The 13,308-nt window shown below is 54.3% G+C and overlaps 1 protein-coding gene across 10 annotated transcripts in view; it reads left to right on the top strand.

Annotated features, from left to right (window-relative positions):
* Positions 1 to 268: 268 nt before the first annotated feature.
* Positions 269 to 13,308, top strand: part of LOC137385144 (NACHT, LRR and PYD domains-containing protein 3-like) — a 99,275-nt gene continuing 86,235 nt past the window's right edge. For all 10 annotated transcript variants that reach the window (XM_068060048.1, XM_068060045.1, XM_068060047.1 and 7 more), the window contains exon 1: positions 269 to 325. The gene's annotated coding sequence lies outside the window, so the exon portion shown is untranslated. The remainder of the gene's footprint in view (positions 326 to 13,308) is intronic.

A 13,308-nucleotide genomic window follows, 5' to 3' on the forward strand; every position in this document is an offset into this window, starting at 1 on the left:
ATGTCCAGCTGATCCATGACTGGTAGAGGCTGGGCTGCATTGAGGGCGGTCTCAGTGACAACAAGTACAAACATCAAAATAAAACAGTGGGTAAACAAAGTGAACAAACCAAGATGAAATAAAATAAACAAACAAAAAAGAAAAAAATAACTAAAAATAAAAGTAAAATGAGGAGCCCCATCATGCTCTGAAATTATTGAACTGTTTGTGTTTATTTTATTTTGTCAGTCGTTGAACGGCTCCACTGCCGCGCATGCGCGGTTACAGCGAGTCCCGTTCCGGGGAATTCCAGTGTTGTGAAGCGCGGACTGGAGTTTGAGTGACGGTGAGTTACAGCTGCGGCAAGGAATAGTATTAATATCGAGTAAAATATCAGGCAGAAAGAATGATATACTATTCATAAAGAGTTTTAACATTAATGTAGAGTGTTTGTACAGAACTTGACCTGGTTGGGTTAATCTGCAATTCGTAGACAAAATGGAGAATTTTAGGCTCCTCCGATGAAAAGGCGGAAAAGGGGAGGATGGACCCAGTGTTATCAGACAGTGTGTAACCCGGGGAGGATGGACACAGTGTTATCAGACAGTGTGTAACCTGGGGAGGATGGACACAGTGTTATCAGACAGTGTGTAACCCGGGGAGGATGGACCCAGTGTGATCAGACAGTGTGTAACCCGGGGAGGATGGACCCAGTGTTATCAGACAGTGTGTAACCCGGGGAGGATGGACCCAGTGTTATCAGACAGTGTGTAACCCGGGGAGGATGGACCCAGTGTGATCAGACAGTGTGTAACCCGGGGAGGATGGACCCAGTGTTATCAGACAGTGTGTAACCCGGGGAGGATGGACCCAGTGTTATCAGACAGTGTGTAACCCGGGGAGGATGGACACAGTGTTATCAGACAGTGTGTAACCCGGGGAGGATGGACCCAGTGTGATCAGACAGTGTGTAACCCGGGGAGGATGGACCCAGTGTTATCAGACAGTGTGTAACACGGGGAGGATGGACCCAGTGTGATCAGACAGTGTGTAACCCGGGGAGGATGGACCCAGTGTTATCAGACAGTGTGTAACCCGGGGAGGATGGACCCAGTGTTATCAGACAGTGTGTAACCCGGGGAGGATGGACCCAGTGTTATCAGACAGTGTGTAACCCGGGGAGGATGGACCCAGTGTGATCAGACAGTGTGTAACCCGGGGAGGATGGACCCAGTGTTATCAGACAGTGTGTAACACGGGGAGGATGGACCCAGTGTTATCAGACAGTGTGTAACCCGGGGAGGATGGACCCAGTGTGATCAGACAGTGTGTAACCCGGGGAGGATGGACCCAGTGTTATCAGACAGTGTGTAACCCGGGGAGGATGGACCCAGTGTTATCAGACAGTGTGTAACCCGGGGAGGATGGACACAGTGTTATCAGACAGTGTGTAACCCGGGGAGGATGGACCCAGTGTGATCAGACAGTGTGTAACCCGGGGAGGATGGACCCAGTGTTATCAGACAGTGTGTAACACGGGGAGGATGGACCCAGTGTGATCAGACAGTGTGTAACCCGGGGAGGATGGACCCAGTGTTATCAGACAGTGTGTAACCCGGGGAGGATGGACCCAGTGTTATCAGACAGTGTGTAACCCGGGGAGGATGGACCCAGTGTTATCAGACAGTGTGTAACCCGGGGAGGATGGACCCAGTGTGATCAGACAGTGTGTAACCCGGGGAGGATGGACCCAGTGTTATCAGACAGTGTGTAACACGGGGAGGATGGACCCAGTGTTATCAGACAGTGTGTAACCCGGGGAGGATGGACCCAGTGTTATCAGACAGTGTGTAACCCGGGGAGGATGGACACAGTGTTATCAGACAGTGTGTAACCCGGGGAGGATGGACCCAGTGTGATCAGACAGTGTGTAACCCGGGGAGGATGGACCCAGTGTTATCAGACAGTGTGTAACCCGGGGAGGATGGACACAGTGTTATCAGACAGTGTGTAACCCGGGGAGGATGGACCCAGTGTTATCAGACAGTGTGTAACCCGGGGAGGATGGACACAGTGTTATCAGACAGTGTGTAACCCGGGGAGGATGGACCCAGTGTTATCAGACAGTGTGTAACCCGGGGAGGATGGACACAGTGTTATCAGACAGTGTGTAACCCGGGGAGGATGGACCCAGTGTGATCAGACAGTGTGTAACCCGGGGAGGATGGACCCAGTGTTATCAGACAGTGTGTAACCCGGGGAGGATGGACACAGTGTTATCAGACAGTGTGTAACCCGGGGAGGATGGACCCAGTGTTATCAGACAGTGTGTAACCCGGGGAGGATGGACACAGTGTTATCAGACAGTGTGTAACCCGGGGAGGATGGACCCAGTGTTATCAGACAGTGTGTAATCCGGGGAGGATGGACCCAGTGTTATCAGACAGTGTGTAACCCGGGGAGGATGGACCCAGTGTGATCAGACAGTGTGTAACCCGGGGAGGATGGACCCAGTGTTATCAGACAGTGTGTAACCCGGGGAGGATGGACCCAGTGTTATCAGACAGTGTGTAACCCGGGGAGGATGGACCCAGTGTTATCAGACAGTGTGTAACCCGGGGAGGATGGACCCAGTGTTATCAGACAGTGTGTAACCCGGGGAGGATGGACCCAGTGTTATCAGACAGTGTGTAACCCGGGGAGGATGGACCCAGTGTGATCAGACAGTGTGTAATCCGGGGAGGATGGACCCAGTGTTATCAGACAGTGTGTAACCCGGGGAGGATGGACCCAGTGTGATCAGACAGTGTGTAATCCGGGGAGGATGGACACAGTGTGATCAGACGGTGTGTAACCCGGGGAGGATGGACACAGTGTGATCAGACAGTGTGTAACCCGGGGAGGATGGACCCAGTGTTATCAGACAGTGTGTAATCCGGGGAGGATGGACACAGTGTGATCAGACACTGTGTAACCCGGGGAGGATGGACCCAGTGTGATCAGACAGTGTGTAACCCGGGGAGGATGGACACAGTGTGATCAGACAGTGTGTAACCCGGGGAGGATGGACACAGTGTGATCAGACAGTGTGTAACCCGGGGAGGATGGACCCAGTGTTATCAGACAGTGTGTAATCCGGGGAGGATGGACACAGTGTGATCAGACAGTGTGTAACCCGGGGAGGATGGACCCAGTGTGATCAGACAGTGTGTAACCCGGGGAGGATGGACACAGTGTGATCAGACAGTGTGTAACCCGGGGAGGATGGACACAGTGTTATCAGACAGTGTGTAATCCGGGGAGGATGGACACAGTGTGATCAGACAGTGTGTAACCCGGGGAGGATGGACACAGTGTGATCAGACAGTGTGTAACCCGGGGAGGATGGACCCAGTGTTATCAGACAGTGTGTAATCCGGGGAGGATGGACACAGTGTGATCAGACAGTGTGTAACCCGGGGAGGATGGACCCAGTGTGATCAGACAGTGTGTAACCCGGGGAGGATGGACACAGTGTGATCAGACAGTGTGTAACCCGGGGAGGATGGACACAGTGTGATCAGACAGTGTGTAACCCGGGGAGGATGGACCCAGTGTTATCAGACAGTGTGTAATCCGGGGAGGATGGACACAGTGTGATCAGACAGTGTGTAACCCGGGGAGGATGGACCCAGTGTGATCAGACAGTGTGTAACCCGGGGAGGATGGACACAGTGTGATCAGACAGTGTGTAACCCGGGGAGGATGGACACAGTGTTATCAGACAGTGTGTAACCCGGGGAGGATGGACCCAGTGTTATCAGACAGTGTGTAACCCGGGGAGGATGGACCCAGTGTTATCAGACAGTGTGTAATCCGGGGAGGATGGACCCAGTGTGATCAGACAGTGTGTAACCCGGGGAGGATGGACCCAGTGAGATCAGACAGTGTGTAACCCGGGGAGGATGGACCCAGTGTGATCAGACAGTGTGTAACCCGGGGAGGATGGACCCAGTGTGATCAGACAGTGTGTAATCCGGGGAGGATGGACACAGTGTGATCAGACAGTGTGTAACCCGGGGAGGATGGACCCAGTGTGATCAGACAGTGTGTAACCCGGGGAGGATGGACACAGTGTGATCAGACAGTGTGTAACCCGGGGAGGATGGACACAGTGTGATCAGACAGTGTGTAACCCGGGGAGGATGGACCCAGTGTTATCAGACAGTGTGTAATCCGGGGAGGATGGACACAGTGTGATCAGACAGTGTGTAACCCGGGGAGGATGGACCCAGTGTGATCAGACAGTGTGTAACCCGGGGAGGATGGACACAGTGTGATCAGACAGTGTGTAACCCGGGGAGGATGGACACAGTGTTATCAGACAGTGTGTAACCCGGGGAGGATGGACCCAGTGTTATCAGACAGTGTGTAACCCGGGGAGGATGGACCCAGTGTTATCAGACAGTGTGTAATCCGGGGAGGATGGACCCAGTGTGATCAGACAGTGTGTAACCCGGGGAGGATGGACCCAGTGAGATCAGACAGTGTGTAACCCGGGGAGGATGGACCCAGTGTGATCAGACAGTGTGTAACCCGGGGAGGATGGACCCAGTGTGATCAGACAGTGTGTAACCCGGGGAGGATGGACACAGTGTGATCAGACAGTGTGTAACCCGGGGAGGATGGACCCAGTGTTATCAGACAGTGTGTAACCCGGGGAGGATGGACACAGTGTGATCAGACAGTGTGTAACCCGGGGAGGATGGACCCAGTGTGATCAGACAGTGTGTAACCCGGGGAGGATGGACCCAGTGTTATCAGACAGTGTGTAATCCGGGGAGGATGGACCCAGTGTGATCAGACAGTGTGTAACCCTGGGAGGATGGACCCAGTGTTATCAGACAGTGTGTAATCCGGGGAGGATGGACCCAGTGTTATCAGACAGTGTGTAACCCGGGGAGGATGGACCCAGTGTTATCAGACAGTGTGTAACCCGGGGAAGATGGACCCAGTGTTATCAGACAGTGTGTAACCCGGGGAGGATGGACCCAGTGTTATCAGACAGTGTGTAATCCGGGGAGGATGGACCCAGTGTTATCAGACAGTGTGTAACCCGGGGAGGATGGACCCAGTGTTATCAGACAGTGTGTAATCCGGGGAGGATGGACCCAGTGTTATCAGACAGTGTGTAATCCGGGGAGGATGGACACAGTGTTATCAGACAGTGTGTAATCCGGGGAGGATGGACACAGTGTGATCAGACAGTGTGTAACCCGGGGAGGATGGACCCAGTGTTATCAGACAGTGTGTAACCCGGGGAGGATGGACACAGTGTTATCAGACAGTGTGTAACCCGGGGAGGATGGACCCAGTGTGATCAGACAGTGTGTAACCCGGGGAGGATGGACACAGTGTGATCAGACAGTATGTAACCCGGGGAGGATGGACCCAGTGTTATCAGACAGTGTGTAACCCGGGGAGGATGGACCCAGTGTTATCAGACAGTGTGTAATCCGGGGAGGATGGACACAGTGTGATCAGACAGTGTGTAACCCGGGGAGGATGGACCCAGTGTTATCAGACAGTGTGTAACCCGGGGAGGATGGACCCAGTGTTATCAGACAGTGTGTAACCCGGGGAGGATGGACCCAGTGTTATCAGACAGTGTGTAACCCGGGGAGGATGGACCCAGTGTTATCAGACAGTGTGTAACCCGGGGAGGATGGACACAGTGTGATCAGACAGTGTGTAACCCGGGGAGGATGGACACAGTGTTATCAGACAGTGTGTAACCCGGGGAGGATGGACACAGTGTGATCAGACAGTGTGTAACCCGGGGAGGATGGACACAGTGTGATCAGACAGTGTGTAACCCGGGGAGGATGGACCCAGTGTGATCAGACAGTGTGTAACCCGGGGAGGATGGACCCAGTGTGATCAGACAGTGTGTAATCCGGGGAGGATGGACCCAGTGTGATCAGACAGTGTGTAACCCGGGGAGGATGGACCCAGTGTTATCAGACAGTGTGTAACCCGGGGAGGATGGACACAGTGTGATCAGACAGTGTGTAACCCGGGGAGGATGGACACAGTGTGATCAGACAGTGTGTAACCCGGGGAGGATGGACCCAGTGTGATCAGACAGTGTGTAACCCGGGGAGGATGGACCCAGTGTGATCAGACAGTGTGTAATCCGGGGAGGATGGACCCAGTGTGATCAGACAGTGTGTAACCCGGGGAGGATGGACCCAGTGTTATCAGACAGTGTGTAACCCGGGGAGGATGGACCCAGTGTGATCAGACAGTGTGTAATCCGGGGAGGATGGACCCAGTGTGATCAGACAGTGTGTAACCCGGGGAGGATGGACCCAGTGTTATCAGACAGTGTGTAACCCGGGGAGGATGGACCCAGTGTTATCAGACAGTGTGTAACCCGGGGAGGATGGACCCAGTGTGATCAGACAGTGTGTAATCCGGGGAGGATGGACCCAGTGTTATCAGACAGTGTGTAACCCGGGGAGGATGGACCCAGTGTTATCAGACAGTGTGTAACCCGGGGAGGATGGACCCAGTGTTATCAGACAGTGTGTAACCCGGGGAGGATGGACACAGTGTTATCAGACAGTGTGTAACCCGGGGAGGATGGACCCAGTGTTATCAGACAGTGTGTAATCCGGGGAGGATGGACACAGTGTGATCAGACAGTGTGTAACCCGGGGAGGATGGACCCAGTGTTATCAGACAGTGTGTAATCCGGGGAGGATGGACACAGTGTTATCAGACAGTGTGTAACCCGGGGAGGATGGACCCAGTGTTATCAGACAGTGTGTAATCCGGGGAGGATGGACACAGTGTGATCAGACAGTGTGTAACCCGGGGAGGATGGACCCAGTGTGATCAGACAGTGTGTAACCCGGGGAGGATGGACCCAGTGTTATCAGACAGTGTGTAACCCGGGGAGGATGGACCCAGTGTTATCAGACAGTGTGTAATCCGGGGAGGATGGACACAGTGTGATCAGACAGTGTGTAACCCGGGGAGGATGGACCCAGTGTGATCAGACAGTGTGTAACCCGGGGAGGATGGACCCAGTGTTATCAGACAGTGTGTAACCTGGGGAGGATGGACCCAGTGTTATCAGACAGTGTGTAACCCGGGGAGGATGGACCCAGTGTGATCAGACAGTGTGTAACCCGGGGAGGATGGACCCAGTGTTATCACAGTGTGTAACCCGGGGAGGATGGACACAGTGTGATCAGACAGTGTGTAACCCGGGGAGGATGGACCCAGTGTGATCAGACAGTGTGTAACCCGGGGAGGATGGACCCAGTGTTATCAGACAGTGTGTAACCCGGGGAGGATGGACCCAGTGTGATCAGACAGTGTGTAATCCGGGGAGGATGGACACAGTGTGATCAGACAGTGTGTAACCCGGGGAGGATGGACCCAGTGTGATCAGACAGTGTGTAACCCGGGGAGGATGGACCCAGTGTTATCAGACAGTGTGTAACCTGGGGAGTATGGACCCAGTGTTATCAGACAGTGTGTAACCCGGGGAGGATGGACACAGTGTGATCAGACAGTGTGTAACCTGGGGAGGATGGACCCAGTGTGATCAGACAGTGTGTAACCCGGGGAGGATGGACCCAGTGTTATCAGACAGTGTGTAACCCGGGGAGGATGGACCCAGTGTTATCAGACAGTGTGTTATCCGGGGAGGATGGACACAGTGTGATCAGACAGTGTGTAACCCGGGGAGGATGGACCCAGTGTTATCAGACAGTGTGTAACCCGGGGAGGATGGACCCAGTGTTATCAGACAGTGTGTAACCCGGGGAGGATGGACCCAGTGTTATCAGACAGTGTGTAATCCGGGGAGGATGGACACAGTGTGATCAGACAGTGTGTAACCCGGGGAGGATGGACCCAGTGTGATCAGACAGTGTGTAACCCGGGGAGGATGGACCCAGTGTTATCAGACAGTGTGTAACCCGGGGAGGATGGACCCAGTGTTATCAGACAGTGTGTAATCCGGGGAGGATGGACACAGTGTGATCAGACAGTGTGTAACCCGGGGAGGATGGACCCAGTGTGATCAGACAGTGTGTAACCCGGGGAGGATGGACCCAGTGTTATCAGACAGTGTGTAACCTGGGGAGGATGGACCCAGTGTTATCAGACAGTGTGTAACCCGGGGAGGATGGACCCAGTGTGATCAGACAGTGTGTAACCCGGGGAGGATGGACCCAGTGTTATCACAGTGTGTAACCCGGGGAGGATGGACACAGTGTGATCAGACAGTGTGTAACCCGGGGAGGATGGACCCAGTGTGATCAGACAGTGTGTAACCCGGGGAGGATGGACCCAGTGTTATCAGACAGTGTGTAACCCGGGGAGGATGGACCCAGTGTGATCAGACAGTGTGTAATCCGGGGAGGATGGACACAGTGTGATCAGACAGTGTGTAACCCGGGGAGGATGGACCCAGTGTGATCAGACAGTGTGTAACCCGGGGAGGATGGACCCAGTGTTATCAGACAGTGTGTAACCCGGGGAGGATGGACCCAGTGTTATCAGACAGTGTGTAATCCGGGGAGGATGGACACAGTGTGATCAGACAGTGTGTAACCCGGGGAGGATGGACCCAGTGTGATCAGACAGTGTGTAACCCGGGGAGGATGGACCCAGTGTTATCAGACAGTGTGTAACCTGGGGAGGATGGACCCAGTGTTATCAGACAGTGTGTAACCCGGGGAGGATGGACCCAGTGTGATCAGACAGTGTGTAACCCGGGGAGGATGGACCCAGTGTTATCACAGTGTGTAACCCGGGGAGGATGGACACAGTGTGATCAGACAGTGTGTAACCCGGGGAGGATGGACCCAGTGTGATCAGACAGTGTGTAACCCGGGGAGGATGGACCCAGTGTTATCAGACAGTGTGTAACCCGGGGAGGATGGACCCAGTGTGATCAGACAGTGTGTAATCCGGGGAGGATGGACACAGTGTGATCAGACAGTGTGTAACCCGGGGAGGATGGACCCAGTGTGATCAGACAGTGTGTAACCCGGGGAGGATGGACCCAGTGTTATCAGACAGTGTGTAACCTGGGGAGTATGGACCCAGTGTTATCAGACAGTGTGTAACCCGGGGAGGATGGACACAGTGTGATCAGACAGTGTGTAACCTGGGGAGGATGGACCCAGTGTGATCAGACAGTGTGTAACCCGGGGAGGATGGACCCAGTGTTATCAGACAGTGTGTAACCCGGGGAGGATGGACCCAGTGTTATCAGACAGTGTGTTATCCGGGGAGGATGGACACAGTGTGATCAGACAGTGTGTAACCCGGGGAGGATGGACCCAGTGTTATCAGACAGTGTGTAACCCGGGGAGGATGGACCCAGTGTTATCAGACAGTGTGTAACCCGGGGAGGATGGACCCAGTGTTATCAGACAGTGTGTAACCCGGGGAGGATGGACCCAGTGTTATCAGACAGTGTGTAACCCGGGGAGGATGGACACAGTGTGATCAGACAGTGTGTAACCCGGGGAGGATGGACACAGTGTTATCAGACAGTGTGTAACCCGGGGAGGATGGACACAGTGTGATCAGACAGTGTGTAACCCGGGGAGGATGGACACAGTGTGATCAGACAGTGTGTAACCCGGGGAGGATGGACCCAGTGTGATCAGACAGTGTGTAACCCGGGGAGGATGGACCCAGTGTGATCAGACAGTGTGTAATCCGGGGAGGATGGACCCAGTGTGATCAGACAGTGTGTAACCCGGGGAGGATGGACCCAGTGTTATCAGACAGTGTGTAACCCGGGGAGGATGGACACAGTGTGATCAGACAGTGTGTAACCCGGGGAGGATGGACACAGTGTGATCAGACAGTGTGTAACCCGGGGAGGATGGACCCAGTGTGATCAGACAGTGTGTAACCCGGGGAGGATGGACCCAGTGTGATCAGACTGTGTGTAATCCGGGGAGGATGGACCCAGTGTGATCAGACAGTGTGTAACCCGGGGAGGATGGACCCAGTGTTATCAGACAGTGTGTAACCCGGGGAGGATGGACCCAGTGTGATCAGACAGTGTGTAATCCGGGGAGGATGGACCCAGTGTGATCAGACAGTGTGTAACCCGGGGAGGATGGACCCAGTGTTATCAGACAGTGTGTAACCCGGGGAGGATGGACCCAGTGTTATCAGACAGTGTGTAACCCGGGGAGGATGGACCCAGTGTGATCAGACAGTGTGTAATCCGGGGAGGATGGACCCAGTGTGATCAGACAGTGTGTAACCCGGGGAGGATGGACCCAGTGTTATCAGACAGTGTGTAACCCGGGGAGGATGGACCCAGTGTTATCAGACAGTGTGTAACCCGGGGAGGATGGACCCAGTGTTATCAGACAGTGTGTAACCCGGGGAGGATGGACACAGTGTTATCAGACAGTGTGTAACCCGGGGAGGATGGACCCAGTGTTATCAGACAGTGTGTAATCCGGGGAGGATGGACACAGTGTGATCAGACAGTGTGTAACACGGGGAGGATGGACCCAGTGTGATCAGACAGTGTGTAATCCGGGGAGGATGGACACAGTGTTATCAGACAGTGTGTAACCCGGGGAGGATGGACCCAGTGTTATCAGACAGTGTGTAATCCGGGGAGGATGGACACAGTGTGATCAGACAGTGTGTAACCCGGGGAGGATGGACCCAGTGTGATCAGACAGTGTGTAACCCGGGGAGGATGGACCCAGTGTGATCAGACAGTGTGTAACCCGGGGAGGATGGACCCAGTGTTATCAGACAGTGTGTAATCCGGGGAGGATGGACACAGTGAGATCAGACAGTGTGTAACCCGGGGAGGATGGACCCAGTGTTATCAGACAGTGTGTAATCCGGGGAGGATGGACACAGTGTTATCAGACAGTGTGTAACCCGGGGAGGATGGACCCAGTGTTATCAGACAGTGTGTAATCCGGGGAGGATGGACACAGTGTGATCAGACAGTGTGTAACCCGGGGAGGATGGACCCAGTGTGATCAGACAGTGTGTAACCCGGGGAGGATGGACCCAGTGTTATCAGACAGTGTGTAACCCGGGGAGGATGGACCCAGTGTTATCAGACAGTGTGTAATCCGGGGAGGATGGACACAGTGTGATCAGACAGTGTGTAACCCGGGGAGGATGGACCCAGTGTGATCAGACAGTGTGTAACCCGGGGAGGATGGACCCAGTGTTATCAGACAGTGTGTAACCTGGGGAGGATGGACCCAGTGTGATCAGACAGTGTGTAACCCGGGGAGGATGGACCCAGTGTTATCAGACAGTGTGTAACCCGGGGAGGATGGACACAGTGTGATCAGACAGTGTGTAACCCGGGGAGGATGGACCCAGTGTGATCAGACAGTGTGTAACCCGGGGAGGATGGACCCAGTGTTATCAGACAGTGTGTAACCCGGGGAGGATGGACCCAGTGTGATCAGACAGTGTGTAATCCGGGGAGGATGGACACAGTGTGATCAGACAGTGTGTAACCCGGGGAGGATGGACCCAGTGTGATCAGACAGTGTGTAACCCGGGGAGGATGGACCCAGTGTTATCAGACAGTGTGTAACCTGGGGAGGATGGACCCAGTGTTATCAGACAGTGTGTAACCCGGGGAGGATGGACACAGTGTGATCAGACAGTGTGTAACCTGGGGAGGATGGACCCAGTGTGATCAGACAGTGTGTAACCCGGGGAGGATGGACCCAGTGTGATCAGACAGTGTGTAACCCGGGGAGGATGGACCCAGTGTTATCAGACAGTGTGTAATCCGGGGAGGATGGACACAGTGTTATCAGACAGTGTGTAACCCGGGGAGGATGGACCCAGTGTTATCAGACAGTGTGTAATCCGGGGAGGATGGACACAGTGTGATCAGACAGTGTGTAACCCGGGGAGGATGGACCCAGTGTGATCAGACAGTGTGTAACCCGGGGAGGATGGACCCAGTGTTATCAGACAGTGTGTAACCCGGGGAGGATGGACCCAGTGTTATCAGACAGTGTGTAATCCGGGGAGGATGGACACAGTGTGATCAGACAGTGTGTAACCCGGGGAGGATGGACCCAGTGTGATCAGACAGTGTGTAACCCGGGGAGGATGGACCCAGTGTTATCAGACAGTGTGTAACCTGGGGAGGATGGACCCAGTGTTATCAGACAGTGTGTAACCCGGGGAGGATGGACCCAGTGTGATCAGACAGTGTGTAACCCGGGGAGGATGGACCCAGTGTTATCACAGTGTGTAACCCGGGGAGGATGGACACAGTGTGATCAGACAGTGTGTAACCCGGGGAGGATGGACCCAGTGTGATCAGACAGTGTGTAACCCGGGGAGGATGGACCCAGTGTTATCAGACAGTGTGTAACCCGGGGAGGATGGACCCAGTGTGATCAGACAGTGTGTAATCCGGGGAGGATGGACACAGTGTGATCAGACAGTGTGTAACCCGGGGAGGATGGACCCAGTGTGATCAGACAGTGTGTAACCCGGGGAGGATGGACCCAGTGTTATCAGACAGTGTGTAACCTGGGGAGTATGGACCCAGTGTTATCAGACAGTGTGTAACCCGGGGAGGATGGACACAGTGTGATCAGACAGTGTGTAACCTGGGGAGGATGGACCCAGTGTGATCAGACAGTGTGTAACCCGGGGAGGATGGACCCAGTGTTATCAGACAGTGTGTAACCCGGGGAGGATGGACCCAGTGTTATCAGACAGTGTGTTATCCGGGGAGGATGGACACAGTGTGATCAGACAGTGTGTAACCCGGGGAGGATGGACCCAGTGTTATCAGACAGTGTGTAACCCGGGGAGGATGGACCCAGTGTTATCAGACAGTGTGTAACCCGGGGAGGATGGACCCAGTGTTATCAGACAGTGTGTAACCCGGGGAGGATGGACCCAGTGTTATCAGACAGTGTGTAACCCGGGGAGGATGGACACAGTGTGATCAGACAGTGTGTAACCCGGGGAGGATGGACACAGTGTTATCAGACAGTGTGTAACCCGGGGAGGATGGACACAGTGTGATCAGACAGTGTGTAACCCGGGGAGGATGGACACAGTGTGATCAGACAGTGTGTAACCCGGGGAGGATGGACCCAGTGTGATCAGACAGTGTGTAACCCGGGGAGGATGGACCCAGTGTGATCAGACAGTGTGTAATCCGGGGAGGATGGACCCAGTGTGATCAGACAGTGTGTAACCCGGGGAGGATGGACCCAGTGTTATCAGACAGTGTGTAACCCGGGGAGGATGGACACAGTGTGATCAGACAGTGTGTAACCC

The sequence above is a fragment of the Heterodontus francisci genome, chromosome 28, assembly GCF_036365525.1.
Source record: "Heterodontus francisci isolate sHetFra1 chromosome 28, sHetFra1.hap1, whole genome shotgun sequence".
Classification (NCBI taxonomy): Eukaryota; Metazoa; Chordata; class Chondrichthyes; order Heterodontiformes; family Heterodontidae; genus Heterodontus; species Heterodontus francisci.